Genomic DNA, 13,211 nt, shown 5'->3' on the forward strand with positions numbered 1-13,211 from the left:
TATTACATCTCAGTTAAAGCCACAGTTGAAGCATTAATTCTGAGTAGGAAAATTATTATTTGAGGTAAAAATATAAACTGAAGTAGAAGTACAGATGCTTTTAATATGAAGACTTTATTAATAACGTGTTTACAGTAGGTATTTTTAAAACAGATGAAGATAACATAAAAGAAACATTCTGTCAGTTATTGCTGTAAGATTCACAAAGTTATCTATGGAGGCAATTTCCATCTCCTCCTGGGAAAGATTCAGACTACGTCATTTTGCAGGAAGGTTTTTTTCAAGAGTGTGTTCCTTAACATGAGTGTGGGCATTCTTCTTCAGGGTTGTGGTCTCGGGGATCAGTAGTGTGACAACTGAGCTTCTCCAAAGCCTTGGTGTTACCACCATTCATGAAGTTTTCAGACTGCAGCACGCCAGTCACTATTATTGCAGCCAGTGGCAGGAATCTTGTGGGTTTGTTGAGAACAGGGTGAAGCCCATGTTTCACAAGGACAGGTTGAAGGACAAAAGGTTTCCTGGGGTGAGAAGGCAGTGCATGTGTAGATCGCAGGGGAAGACACCGTGTTTGGCACCTTGCGTGATTTCCCCAGGCTCAGTCTCCAGTAATGACAAGGGGACATCTCTATCCTGCCTTGTCATTCTTGCATCTAAGCTGAGAGGATCCTCAGGACAGCACAGCCATGCTTGAATTCTCTTTGAATGAGCTGCATTTGCTGCCAGTCCCTGCCCTGCCCTGTGTGAGGTTTGTAGTACATGTGCTGCATGGCATGGTAGTGGGGAGGTATTTGAAACATTTGCAGAAGTTACCTGCAAATGGGGTGAACTAATAGTCTTTCAATGACTTACGCTCCAAGAGGTGGCATGTGAGACCATTAGCACAGTGGGAAGGCCTCTGTGTGCCAGCCTCACTGTGTCACTTCTCCCAGGCTGCATTACTGCCCTGTGCCCGAGCGAGCCCCGGGCACCTTCACCACTCAGGGACTTGAGTCGTTCCCGGGCAGCACTTGTGTGTCGTACTTGCTCTGACTTTGCCTGGATCCCGGCAGATACCAGATCCCAGAGCTGAGCAGTTGGGATCCCCTCACTGCTGGCAGGCAGCCTGCCTGGTTCCCATCGCTACGTGTCGGTAGGTGGTTCCTGTCTAACGAAGCTCCTTTCCAAGGGAGGCTGTTGATGTGCTCCAGCATCGCCAGATGGTCCCCTTACCTCTGCTGCTCTCACGCTCCCTCGAAAACATTAATGATCCCTAAACCTCTCTGATGGAGGGGCTCCTTTTTGTGACAACCTCATTACGTGGTTATCAGGAGCTGCCACTATCCAGGTTGTCACGACAACCAGCCTGATTCAGAGCTGCTGGGAAAGGTCTGAACCTCAGGCAAATAACCAGCCCCAGCTCCCAGCAGATGCTCACCCGCAGCCAATCGGCGGGGCGCTGGGAAACCATGACATCATGGGCCAAGCAGGCCCCAAAATTTAATTGTTAGCTTTCAGCGTCCCTCCGTGTCCCTTTCCCCCTGGTGCTCCCCAGATCAGCTCCCCCGGTGCAGCTAAGCAGTCCTGCTGTGGTGCCGCTTCAAGCTGCCTCGGCGCTGCCTCGGCTCGGCAGGGCTGGCGGAGGGGCCCCCCAAACCCCCCACATAATGCAGCCTTGGTCAGGAGTGGGAGCTCTGACGGCTGAGTGCTTGTGCCTCGGCAGTCTGGCACAGGCAGAAAGCTGCAGGGTGGTATAATACCCACAGCTGTTAGGAGCCAGGATACGTTGCTACTTACTGGGGTTTTGTTAATGGGGATGGGAGTTAGTTGTCAGAGTTAATTTTGTCTTCAGGACGAGCTCTCTGGCAGCTACCTCTAAGTATGGGAGATTAATGGGATCCTTACCCCCCCCCAGCTTCCCATGAAAACCTACTGACACCCAATTACCAGTCATGCTGTATTGCTCAGATTGTGTCATGTTTGCCAGCAAGGTGTGATAAATGCAGCAGAACCAGTTCTGTCGCAGATGGAAAATGTATCCACCTTCCTGCCCTGCTGAAGCAGAGAGGGGTTTGCTTGGTGGCCTTGTGCCTTCGCTAGGGTGTATCTGAGCCACCTCTGGAACATGTACCCCATTAAGGTTACATCCTACATAGTACTGATTGAGGTGTCCTGCAGATGTGCCGCTGCAGAGCCTTCCTGAATTCCTGCCGTGCTTGAGCACATTCCCCTTGACAGCAGGATCAGGCAGCTCTTCAAAGGGATTCCTCTTTTTGCCCAAGAAAGCCTTCTCTTTTTTAACTTCCTGGCATCCCAGCTAAGTGTACCTTTGGTTTCTGAAAATGCTGATGCTCAGTCTCTTTTACTGAGACATTTTTCTTTTCACACCCCTCTGCCACAGGGAAGGGTGCTGGTAGTTTCAGGCAGTGTGAGTCTGCAGCACTGCAATCAGTTTGGGAGGGTCTATCTGATTAGATCTAAAAGGTGAGGTTACATGGTTTTTGGCTTCTGAAGTCCTCAGGCATCTTTGGGAGGAACAAAGGCTGCAAGAAGACTATTTGTTGCTCAGAGCTAATATTTCTTTCCCTTTCTCTTGCTTTGCTGTGTTGGCTACCTGGCCCTGTATTCCCATGGGGTTGCATGTTCAGGAAGGAGTAGTCCCTGGACCGGTCTTGGCTGGGGTTGCCCTACGGAGGGGCTGGGGAGCTTGTGCACAGCCCAGCACAGAGACACTACAGCATGGATGGTCCTGATACAGCCAGTCTGGATTTTTTTAGAACATTAGAAAGGAGCCGTTGAGACTGGCGATGGACTTGGTCCAGCCAGGTTTCTCCTGCTGCTTCTCAGACACCTAAAGCATTGGGCATTGGGTCTCAAATTAGGTCAGCTTCTGAGGTTACTTTTGCAGGATGAGACCCTTGCTCAGAGACTTAGCTTGCTCCTTAAAAAACAGGGTTCAGGCAGATCCTGCAGGTACAGAGGCCACGCAGTCTCTTGAAGCATTTCCAGCTAGCTTTGACACCCATGTGACAGTCACACAGGACTGACATCTAGCAGGGACTGGCCTGCTTTCCTGTGCCCTGTGGGGACAAAGCCGGCACCCTGTCCACGTCTGGGCCGGATCAGGCTCAGCGAGCAGGTCTGGCACAGCCCATCCCATCCCAAGTGTTGGACCCGTGGAGCAAGTCCAGCTTGCAGCGCCAAGCCCCATGCTCCGGGGCTGTGTGGGTGCCCTGGCCGTGCAGTCACTTGGCTTTTTCCCTCTCCCAGCAGTGTGCCACGAGCAGTGTGCCCATTGTCAGCAAAGCTGGCTGCTCACAGTGTGCAGAGGAGCCCTCCAGCTTCTGTGGGGTCAGCCTCATGTATGGCTGGGGTGAGGGGCAAGAAACCTCTGCAGTTTGGGCAGTTTCCCCTTTCTGGCCTTTGCCTTTGCTTCCTCTTTGTCTCCTTTCCCAGGAAGGCATGGGACAGGCATGGGGCATCAGTGTCCTGTCAGGCATTGGACAGTCAGCTTCCATCCAGCAGCTTAAAGATAGCTGGAGAACCCAGGAAGGCTGAAATAGCAAAAGTTCAAGGGCTTTGTGATCTCCAAAGGCCAACCCAAAAGGCACAGACTTTTAAAAACCCTCTGTGATTTTCATGACAAACTCCACCGTGCACAGTCAGTGTTTGCAGGGTTTCCTTGGCTCTGAAGAGAGTTGTAACTTTGGACCAGGCCGAGAGTAAGGGATCTAATCTTGATTTTTCACTGCATACAGTCATGGAGTCAGGTTTCTGCTCTTTCACGGGGGAAAGGAAGCTGAAACTCTTCCTTCATCTGCTCTCACACAGCCTTCGGGAAAGTCAGACAGAAGCCAAGGCACCAGTCTTGGTGTCTCAGAGAGCCTGCAGATTTCTTATAGTACTTATAAGAATAGTTTTGCTAATAGTTTATGCTAAAACTGTGTTTCAGTCTCAGTCAGACTTTTAAAAACGAATAGAAGTGATTCACCCACAGATTCAGTCCTAACATCTGTAACTGCCTGACTTAGTGCTCTATCTGCAGCTTCTCCTTGAGCTGCTCCCGCCTTTGGAAGCCTGTGAGCTGGGCACATGCTTCACGCTGAATGTGGTGCACTGGGGCGTCAGGCTGGTAAATAACCTACTGCTCTGTGTTTGAAGTAATTGGGAGTAAGTTTTACTCTGGAGGTGGCTGGGAACCGATTGTCCACCACTTGCTCAGACCTTTCCAACTCTGTGGCCTGTTTTTAAACAGCCATTCGCGGCAGCCAGCGTGGTTTGCAGGGTATGGCCCTTCAGCCCTGAAGGCTAAGTGAACCTGCGGGGACCCCTGACAGCTTCTTCAGCTGCGTGCTCTTCATCACTGCAGGCGGGGGACATTCCTCTAAATCTTTGCACAGACTTTGAAGGGGAAGAAGCTGGGCCATAGCCTAAGCCCTTTGCAAACTACCCTGTCTTGGCTCAACAAGAGAGTGTGTCCTCTGCAGGGGTCACCCTATCTGCTTGTCTCAAGCCCCCTTGGATGCACACTGCGCTGTCACTGGGCTGGATGCTACTCACAGCAAAAAGTGGAAGGTGCCTCTTCCACTGTCAAGGGACAGCAGCCTCACTGCTGACCTTAGAGGATCCTGAGAGGCATCTGTCTGCAGGGGTATTTCTCTACAGGGATGGAAACAGCACTGACAACTTGCTCCATAGCTTGACTGTGATCACTGCAGAACCAGCCAGATAAGTGATAGATTTGACTCATACTGGGGAAGAAAACATTAGTGAGACCTCAGTGCGCAGCGGGAAGGGACGGTAGCGATTCATTGGGGGTTGCTTGTCATGTCAGTGTTGACTGGGTGACTCAGTGTGCTTTTGCTTCTGGAGAACCTGTCCTTTGAATGAGCTATAAGGCCACAGCGTGACCACTCAGAGAAGATCACATGCCGTGTGGTGGGGCTGGGAGGGTTTGTTATCTCCTCTTGGGGAATTACATGTGACCTGCCTTAACTTCGGCAATAGCAGCCAGCAGAAGGCAGTCTTCATTTCTTGCCTGTGGCTGCTGTGTAATTAAACACTGCCTTGCACCTCTATCTCAGAAAAAAACGAAAACCAGGTCAAATATGTGCCCATCTTGGGATATAACAGCATAGTCCTTTCCATAGCCGGTGGGGCAGGGGCAGGAGGGCGACCGGCAGAGCCGCCTGCCAGCCCCGGGGCATGGCACAGCCCAGGCAAGGGGCAAGCTCGGAGCAGGACTCGTGTTCCCAGCCCCAGCACTGTGCCATGCCCACGGCCCCGGGGGCTCTGCTGGGGACGTTGCAGAATCAGTCATGCTTGCCATCAGAAGAGGGTCTGTTTCTGCTTTTCGGACAGCTCGTGGAGGAGTTGAACCCGCGGGTTTGGGAGGAGCAGGAGCGGGACCACGCTGTGCCTGGGGAAGCGTAATTCTGAAGGAAAGGAGAAGGTGAAACCGCGCACTGTGAAGGAGATTTTTCTTCTGGTGCGTTTGGGGATCTTTGCAGGGAAGTGCCCTCTTTGTCGCAGGAGTGGCCGGAGCTGGTCGCTCCAGCCTTGCGCCTGGGGGGGTTCTCCCACGTTTGGATGCTGACAGGAAAAGCCCACGGGCTGTCACATGGCAAACGTCATGTGGGGGGAGCCCGAGATTTCACGGTGCGTTTCCCATTCCCCGCTGACGAGGACCCGGGAGCATTATGACGCCTTTCAGGACCCCTCTCGCTCCCAGGCGGGTACTGGTCCCCGCCTCCCAGGTGCCCGCACACCTCTGACGCGGCCGAGCCCCGCCGGCGGGGGGGGGGGGGGGGGGGGGGGGGGGGGGGGAGGGTGACGGGCGTGGGCGCGGACCCCCCCGCGCCGCGCTTTTCCCCACGCAGCTGCCTTAAAACACAAGATTTGCCCCCGCGCGCCCGCCCGCCGAAGGGGCCGCCGCGGCCGCGCGGGCTCAGCCAATGGGCGCGGCGGGCGGCGGGTGACGACACTGGCTGGGGCGCGGCGGCGCGTCCTGGCGGCGCGCGCGGCGATTGGCGCGCGGCGGCGGCGGCGCGGGGGGACGGGCGCGCGGCAGATGGGCTGCGCCCGGGGCGGGCGGGGGGGGGCCGGCGGCGGCGCGAGGCCGCGGCGGGGGACGGCCGGTGCAGCATGACAGCGGGAGCGCCAGGTAACGCCGCCCGCGGGGCGCGCCGCCCGCCCGCCGCCCGCGGAGCGCCGCCCGCGGCCGCCTGCGGAGCGTCCTGCCCGTGGCGCGCGGCGCGGCGGGGGAGGGGGGACGGGGACCGGGGGACTCGCCGGGCCGGGGGTGCCGGGCCGGGGGTGCGGCCGCCGGGAGGGCCGGGCCGCTCCGGTCCCGGGGTTGTCTGCGTCTGTGGGGTCTCTCTCTCCCGGCAGTGACACCTGTGTTACCGGGCAGCCTCCGCGCCGGCCGTAAATGGAGCCGGTGTCCTGCGGGAGGGAGCTCCCGGCGCGGCCGGCAGCCGCAGAGCTCGGTCGGGTCTGAAGTTATGTCGGCGCCGGCACCGGCCATGGAGGCTGCCGTGGTGCGTGTGTTCCCCATCTTCCAACAATGCAGTCTTCTGGGCTGTGCTTCTGCAGAGGAGTGAGAAATTCTGGGCTATAAATAACTCTGCCTTTTTCTTTTTTTTTTCTTTTTTTTTTTTTTTTTTAAATACTCTTTATTGGCAACACGCATCTGATTGACCCCTTTAGCAATGACTGTTAAGTTTCTCCTGAAATCCCTTCAGGGAAGGGTGGTCTTTCCCCTGCACATGCATGGTGGTGCCTGATGCCACGCTGAAGCTGGTCCCTGTGCTGGGTTGTCCCTTTGTCCCAGACTTGTACACCAGCCAGCCGAGGAAGTGCTCCAGCGTGATGTCTGGCTGCTTCAGGCTTCCCTCCTCCAGTGGGGGATGCGCTCAGCACGAGTGCCCCCTTTTTGGTCATTCCGACAATTTTCAGATCCAGTTTTCACCGGTGCCAGAAACGAACCCTGTTTTAAATACAGTGATGTATTTAATGTAGAAGGTTGATGGAATTCAGACGGGGAAAGCCATGGCTTCAAAGTGAGCAACATCTGAAAGAGATTGTGGGCCTGAGCTAGAAAGATCAGGGCTATTTCTGGACTTGCAACCCCAAAGGGTGTCGAGGGGTTGGATCTTGTCTCTCCTCACGTGGTTCCATTTGCTGAGATGGACACAACCTGTGTTAGGCTTGAACAACCTGGTTGTCTGTGTGGAGACTTTGGCAGACTCCCTACAGGCTTCATTCCCCTCATCCCCCTGGTGCCCCACCTGCCCAGATTTGATGCTGTGCAAAGATCACAGGAGAGGGGAGTCCACTTTTTGTTTTCATGCTGGACACAGTCAGTGGTGACGTTCAACGCAGGGACCCAGCAGGCTGGAGATCAAAGTGGGCTTTGCTGAGCAGTTTTTGGGCTGACATGAATCACCCCAGAGTGAGGAGGAGGACAAGCTGTGGTGAGGGCCAGAGGCTGCAGGGCTGGAGCCAGGCTGCTGCCTGCCTGCCTCAGGGGGGAGAGGGAAGAAAATGCTTCTGCCAGAGGGGATGCCGAGATGAGATCTTCTGCCCAGCTCCTCCTCTTGTGCGAAACCACCTTCTCTGTGGCTGTCAGGTGGGGAGGAGGGGGCCAGGGGACAGCTGTGAGTGGGCTGCTGTGCCGAGGGCCCTGGGGTGCAGCGCAGCCAGCCGGGCCCCCGAAAGAGAAGTGACTGGGCACTTCCAGAGGGCTGGTCCCCCGAGCAGGAGCTGCTGCCTGCCAGCAGGCCATCCATGCAGAAGTGGCACCAGGGATTTTCAAGCACCTTTGCCCCATCTCTCATGGAAGCGGAGCACATGGCTGCAGGGGAGCCTCATGCTTCCAGGAAGGGTGTTCAGTCACAGGTTGACCAACAGCATGAGCAGGAAACAAATCAGGAATTGGGGATAATTGGTTTTAGACCTGGGACATGGACTGGTGGGTTGCTTGAAGCTGGAGGGTGAAGGTTGCCATGACAGGTTATGTGCATGGAGGAGGAAGGATTGCCCTGAGCCTGGGTTTTCTGCAGTGAGCACTGGCCTGGCGAGGGACGTTGATGCTTGTGGCAGCATTGGTTGGAGCTGCCTGCCTTGAGCGTGGGGCAGGGCAGAGGAGCTGATGGCAGGCACAGTGCGGGGGTTGGAGGGTGGCTGGCTTCATGGTGGGGGTCTGCAGGCAGCTGCCTCTGAGCTGCAGAGGAGTTTGTGCTCTGAACCGAGACCTGCATGGATGGCATTTCTTCACTGAGTGACTCTGGATAACTAAAAGTAAGTCTCAGTAGCTCCTGCGAGCCCTGAGCTCCTGTTACAGGATTAAGTTTCCAGCCTCATAGGCCACCGCTTGCAGCAGCAACAGTTCAGGAGGCAGCTGTGGCAGCAGTGCTGCAGGAGGCAATACCCAGGGTGAGCTGCTTTGGTTGTCATGGGCCCTGTGCTCAGGCCTCGTTCACCTTGGGCCTTTAGCACAAGCATGCCAGCTTCTTGTAGGGGTTGTCTGATGGTGGCTTTGTGTCTTGTAAACTAACAAGCCCAATGGCAATTGTAGGGGGGTCTTGCAGAAGTTGGTGAGCATGTTGCTGTTGACTGCAGTGAATCTTCAGGTAGACTGTTCACTGGGCAATGTCTCTGTAAGGATCTGACCAAAACTCAGTGTGTAAAAGCATGTGGAAGCTGGAGTCCAAATTATCCTGTGTGTCCTGAGCCAGCTCACAAGGTTTGGAAAAACAAAACTTGACAAGAGGTCGTCTTCATCCACACCCCGTATTTCTTTGCAACTTTTGTGCATACAGTTACAGGGATAGGTGGGACAAATTCAGCTCTGCAATACATTGTTTGCCGTAACAAAGTCAGCTCCTGTGTTAGCTATCTCCTGGCCTGGCAGCATTTGCTCCTAGAGGAGAGGTGGTTTGTGGTGATAGTCCCATTTCCATTCCTGTTCCCTCTTTTAGAAGTTTTTTCTAATACTTTAACTGTGACTGTGGATGCAAGTGTTCTGGAGCTGCCAGTGTTCTGGGATCAAAAACAGCCTGGGAGCTGGAGGTCTTTCAGATCTGCCTTCAACTCCTCCTTCATTTTAGCCATGTCTGCACAGAACTGGTCACAGGGGAGATGTTGCCAGATTTGGCTTCCGCTTCTGCTCTGGTTGGGCTCCCTGTGACTTTGGGACATTAACGCTGCTGTCAGTTTGTGCCTAGCTGGTTTGAGTACTGATTTCTGTTCTTTGCTGTGCTACACAGTGGGCAGGCGGGAGCAAGAGTGATCTTCCTCTTTCATTACCTGCCTTAGCTGCTGCAAAAGATGCTTGAAGCTTTTCTCCCAGGAACTTAATGGGCAGGGGGAACAGAGGGGGTGGGTGGGGAGGGCAGCAGTAGGAAGTGGAGAGAGAAACATGAATTAACGTTCTCCTGCAGAAATAAACCTTTCTACTCACCAATACTATTTTGTGTTTAGCTAGCATTTTCCTCCTGCAGCTCTATTTCCCTTTCTACCTTTCATACACTTAGTTGAGATTATGTATCTTCTGTTCCTTCTATATTTAATCTGATTTGCCTGATACTTGAAGAATGGTGTTAGGCCGAGTGGTAATTGGTAGGTCTCACTGGGCCTGGGTCAGCACAGGTGGAGATGCTGATGTGAATGTCTTGCCTCAGACCTGCTGTCACTGGTGTGTCTCCTGCTCCTAGCAGTAATTCTGTAATGGAAAAATATGACAAAAGTGTCTGTGGTTTGCTAGTGGCTTGTTTCACTGCTTTGAGTTTTGGAAATCTTTTCAGGTGAATGTCAGCAGCTGTGGCTTGTGTGCAGCTGACAGCAAATGCAGTGTGTGCTCTGTTGGGGATAGCAAAGGGAATTTTCATTTTGCTTGTTTAATTGGACAGGTGTGACTTAGCTGTGGCAGTGCCCTGTTTATGAGTTGGCTTGCTGGGTTTCCGGAGACAGGAGATTGGGCTACAGGGTGGCCCTCACCTCCTCAGCCAAGCGGTGTGGGATGTGGCCGGTGGGTACCCCTTACTCCGGGCAAGCAGCATGACATCCACCCAGTCAGTCTCACTGACTGTCCTCCAGGAAGCCTGTGATCTTGTTGACGCGGTCTTGTGTCCCCAGCTACTAAAGCTTTTGACCCCAGGAAGCCCTAGACGTGAGACAGGCGGGCCTACTAGTGCTCCAGGTCTTCTGGCTCCTGGGTTGGGAGGATCTGCTTGTCAGCATATGCCACCAACCCTACCTGCAAGTCTGGTGCTTGGAGCACTGGGCTAGGTGCACCTCTGGGTACTCTGATGTCCGGTCTCATATCTTCATTTCTAGAGGCAGACTTAGAAATCATGTCCCTCTTGAAACAAAGCCATGTCCTGCTCAGTTGAGAGAGCTCTGCCATGAATGTTGCTTAGCAGAAGCAGATGTTATCTGTTGGTTTGTCTTGCTCTAATGACTTATCATCATGACTGTGTGCATTAAGTATTCAAGGGTAAAATAGTGTTGTTTTATATTCAATGGGCTCATTTCCCAACATTATTTTTTATTGTCATTTGCTTATCTAGTAGCATGTTGACAGATGCAACTGCCTCTTGCCTGGTCCAGAGCAAAGCACTTCTCTGCCTTGGAGTCTTTGCTGCCGGTTGCCTAACTTGAGTAGTCTGCACTTCTTCCATGGGACGGTGCTGGCTTGGGGGGGCCCTGGGCAGTACAGGTGCAGGATGCTCCTGTACAGTTTTGTGTAAAGCTTGCAAAGATGGGAAATGGCAAAGTTAAGGTTGGATACATCTCTTTGACTCCGTCTGCTCTGGTCATGTGTACTTTTTTATTGCCATCAGAAACAAATTAAAGCAATTTGGATCCCAAAATGAGTTTGAGGAATCTTTGGGAAAGTTTTACATGTTGCTTCATAATCCCAAGGGCAAAAGAGCGCTTTCTCAGAGAAATGGAAACAAAGATTCTGATATGACCCCTTGACTTCTGAAAGTGATACCTTGCGCATGTACCAGTGATAGCTGTGCTTTGATCCAGCTTGCTGCACATGCATGTGCTTGGCTTTCCTCCAAGACAATGTACTGCAATGTCATTTTTGTCCAGCCTTAGATCCTCTAGAAGCCTGAAACAAACTTCCATTTCAACATTGCAGTACAGTGCAGACTCCAGAGCCAGACCATTCTCATTTTCTTTCTAATCCCCAAGTGTTGAAAATGCTCTGGCACCTTAGCAGGCTCACTATTGCTTTGCAGGGTGTATGCACAGTTGGCTGCATATGACTAGGGGAGTACGAAAACATTTTCTTGTCATGTTACCTGAGCGTGCTCATTTCTCCAGACTGCTGTTGAAAGGGCAGTGGCAGTGTGGCCCCCCCAGTCCCTGTCCCTTTGCTGGCATCAGTAAATTGTTCTTTGCTTTATTTGGGAAGGGCACTGGAAAGTACTTCTATGTGTCTCTCCAGGAGTGAAAGGCCTAATGTTTTCCATTTCCTGTCTCCTTCTTCCCTATTCCCTATTGTGAAGGAGAAAGTCCTCTAGATCAGAAATTTTCCAGGCGCTTCCCTGCAGAGAATTTTGATTCAACCTGCCAACTCATATTTATCAGATGCACCCAGTCACTCCCCAGATGAAACATGGGGCTGCTGGTGTATGGTGAGCCTGAGTGGGAAAAATTGAAGCCACACAATTAAAATCCTGGGCATTTGCTAAAACTGTTTTTAATGTCTCCTGCCTTCACAGGCAGAAGACTGTGGACTTGAATTTGGGATGTTCTTGAAGTGTCACCAGAAAAGCTGTCAAATGTGTGCATGCAGAAATGGAGGCTTGGAAAATGCATTTAATTGTGATTCCACCCTGCACAACACAGATTGTCATGCTTTGAGCTCAGGTTTGTTTGTATCAGGGACAGACATTGATGCAACAGCTCCTATCGGGGTATGAATATTTCAACAACTGAAACGATGCCTGCCTGCTCCAGAAAAGAGCTGCTTACATCCTCGTTTGATCTTTTTAGTGAGCCTAGCCAGCTCAGGTTGGCATCCTGGTTATTTATTTCCTACAGATATGGTCTCTGGTAGCTGTGCAGTGCTATGACTCTCCTCTCTTCATTCCAGAGGCTGGGAACTCAAGTTGGGAAGAGGTGAGGTTTCTAGCAAGAAAAAAAGACTAAAGTGGCCAGAATTTACTCCCTTCTTTGCTTCTTTTTGAGGAGGCATGGACTAGAAAGAGGTTGGGTAATATTTGGAAGTATCTAGAGTGGTAATCTGCAGGGACAGGTTTCTCATTTCATTTCTGCCCCACATTCTGCACCATACCTTCTTTCAATGCTCTTGTTCTCTCTCCACTTCTTCTTGTACTAGGGGGATGCCGAATCCTCTCTAGTGGCATTAATGAATAATATTAAGCACTTCAGAAGAAATAAGCTGAGAGTAGAGCCTTATTCTTTTCTGCAGTATATTGACAGTTCATGCACAGAGGCTGTGTCTTGGACTCTTCTTTTTGAAAGCTGTAATGATACTGAAATGCTGGAACTGCTGGTACCGTTGTGTGTTTCTGAAGTAAAATGTCCCCAAAGCATCCAATTAGGGGGAACTTCCTGCAGCTATGATCCATAATGCAGACAGTGAGAGCTTTTGAGCAACTTGCTCTTCAGGGCATGCCCTGTCTTCTATGGTCTGTAGGGCACTCTGGACACTCAGGGTGAATGCCACGCTTCTTCATGTAATAAGGAAAAGCAGTAGGAATCTGGGTATGAAGTACTTTTCCAGTTTTAAGTCCTTGATGTGTTAAGAGATCTCTCCTCTTACTTAGTGAGCAACAGCATGTGGATGAAGTTTCCAGACCCACAGATGGTGCAAGAGGTCAGTTACCTGATTCTTGACCTTTGGGGTTTTTTTTTGAGCTGCATTTCATGGTGTTTGCATTGCTGACCCCAGCAGGATGGCAGAGCTTGGCCTCATGGGTACAGCTGTATGTGTGTGATTCTCTTGTTTGAGGAATACATCTACTGGAGTGGTTATCCTGACTATAATTGGTTGTGTTCCAGAACAGAAATGATACATTGAGAGTTATAGCTGTGTATGTACTCCAGGAAGCAGTCTGGTAAACATAATCTCAAAGTCAACCCTCAGTAGGACTTACTTTTGGGCAAGGAGACGAAAAAATTGTGCTCTTATGTATTCCAAACAGCCTCCAAAGCGTGAGTTCTCATGAGACTGATTGCTTTTGTTGGTGGGG

At 52.0% G+C, this 13,211-nt stretch overlaps 1 protein-coding gene across 5 annotated transcripts in view; it reads left to right on the forward strand.

Annotated features, from left to right (window-relative positions):
* The window catches only part of PAK3 (p21 (RAC1) activated kinase 3), a 275,108-nt gene that overhangs the window by 184,678 nt on the left and 77,219 nt on the right, over positions 1–13,211 (forward strand). For 2 of the 5 annotated variants that reach the window (XM_074915571.1, XM_074915577.1), the window contains exon 1: positions 6,020–6,139. The exons of 2 other annotated variants lie outside the window; for them this stretch is intronic. The gene's annotated coding sequence lies outside the window, so the exon portion shown is untranslated. Of the gene's footprint in view, positions 1–5,640; positions 5,733–6,019; positions 6,140–13,211 lie in introns of those variants that run through there. One more of the 5 variants, XM_074915574.1, reaches the window with a different exon arrangement.

Source organism: Athene noctua, chromosome 11 (genome assembly GCF_965140245.1).
Source record: "Athene noctua chromosome 11, bAthNoc1.hap1.1, whole genome shotgun sequence".
NCBI lineage: Eukaryota > Metazoa > Chordata > Aves > Strigiformes > Strigidae > Athene > Athene noctua.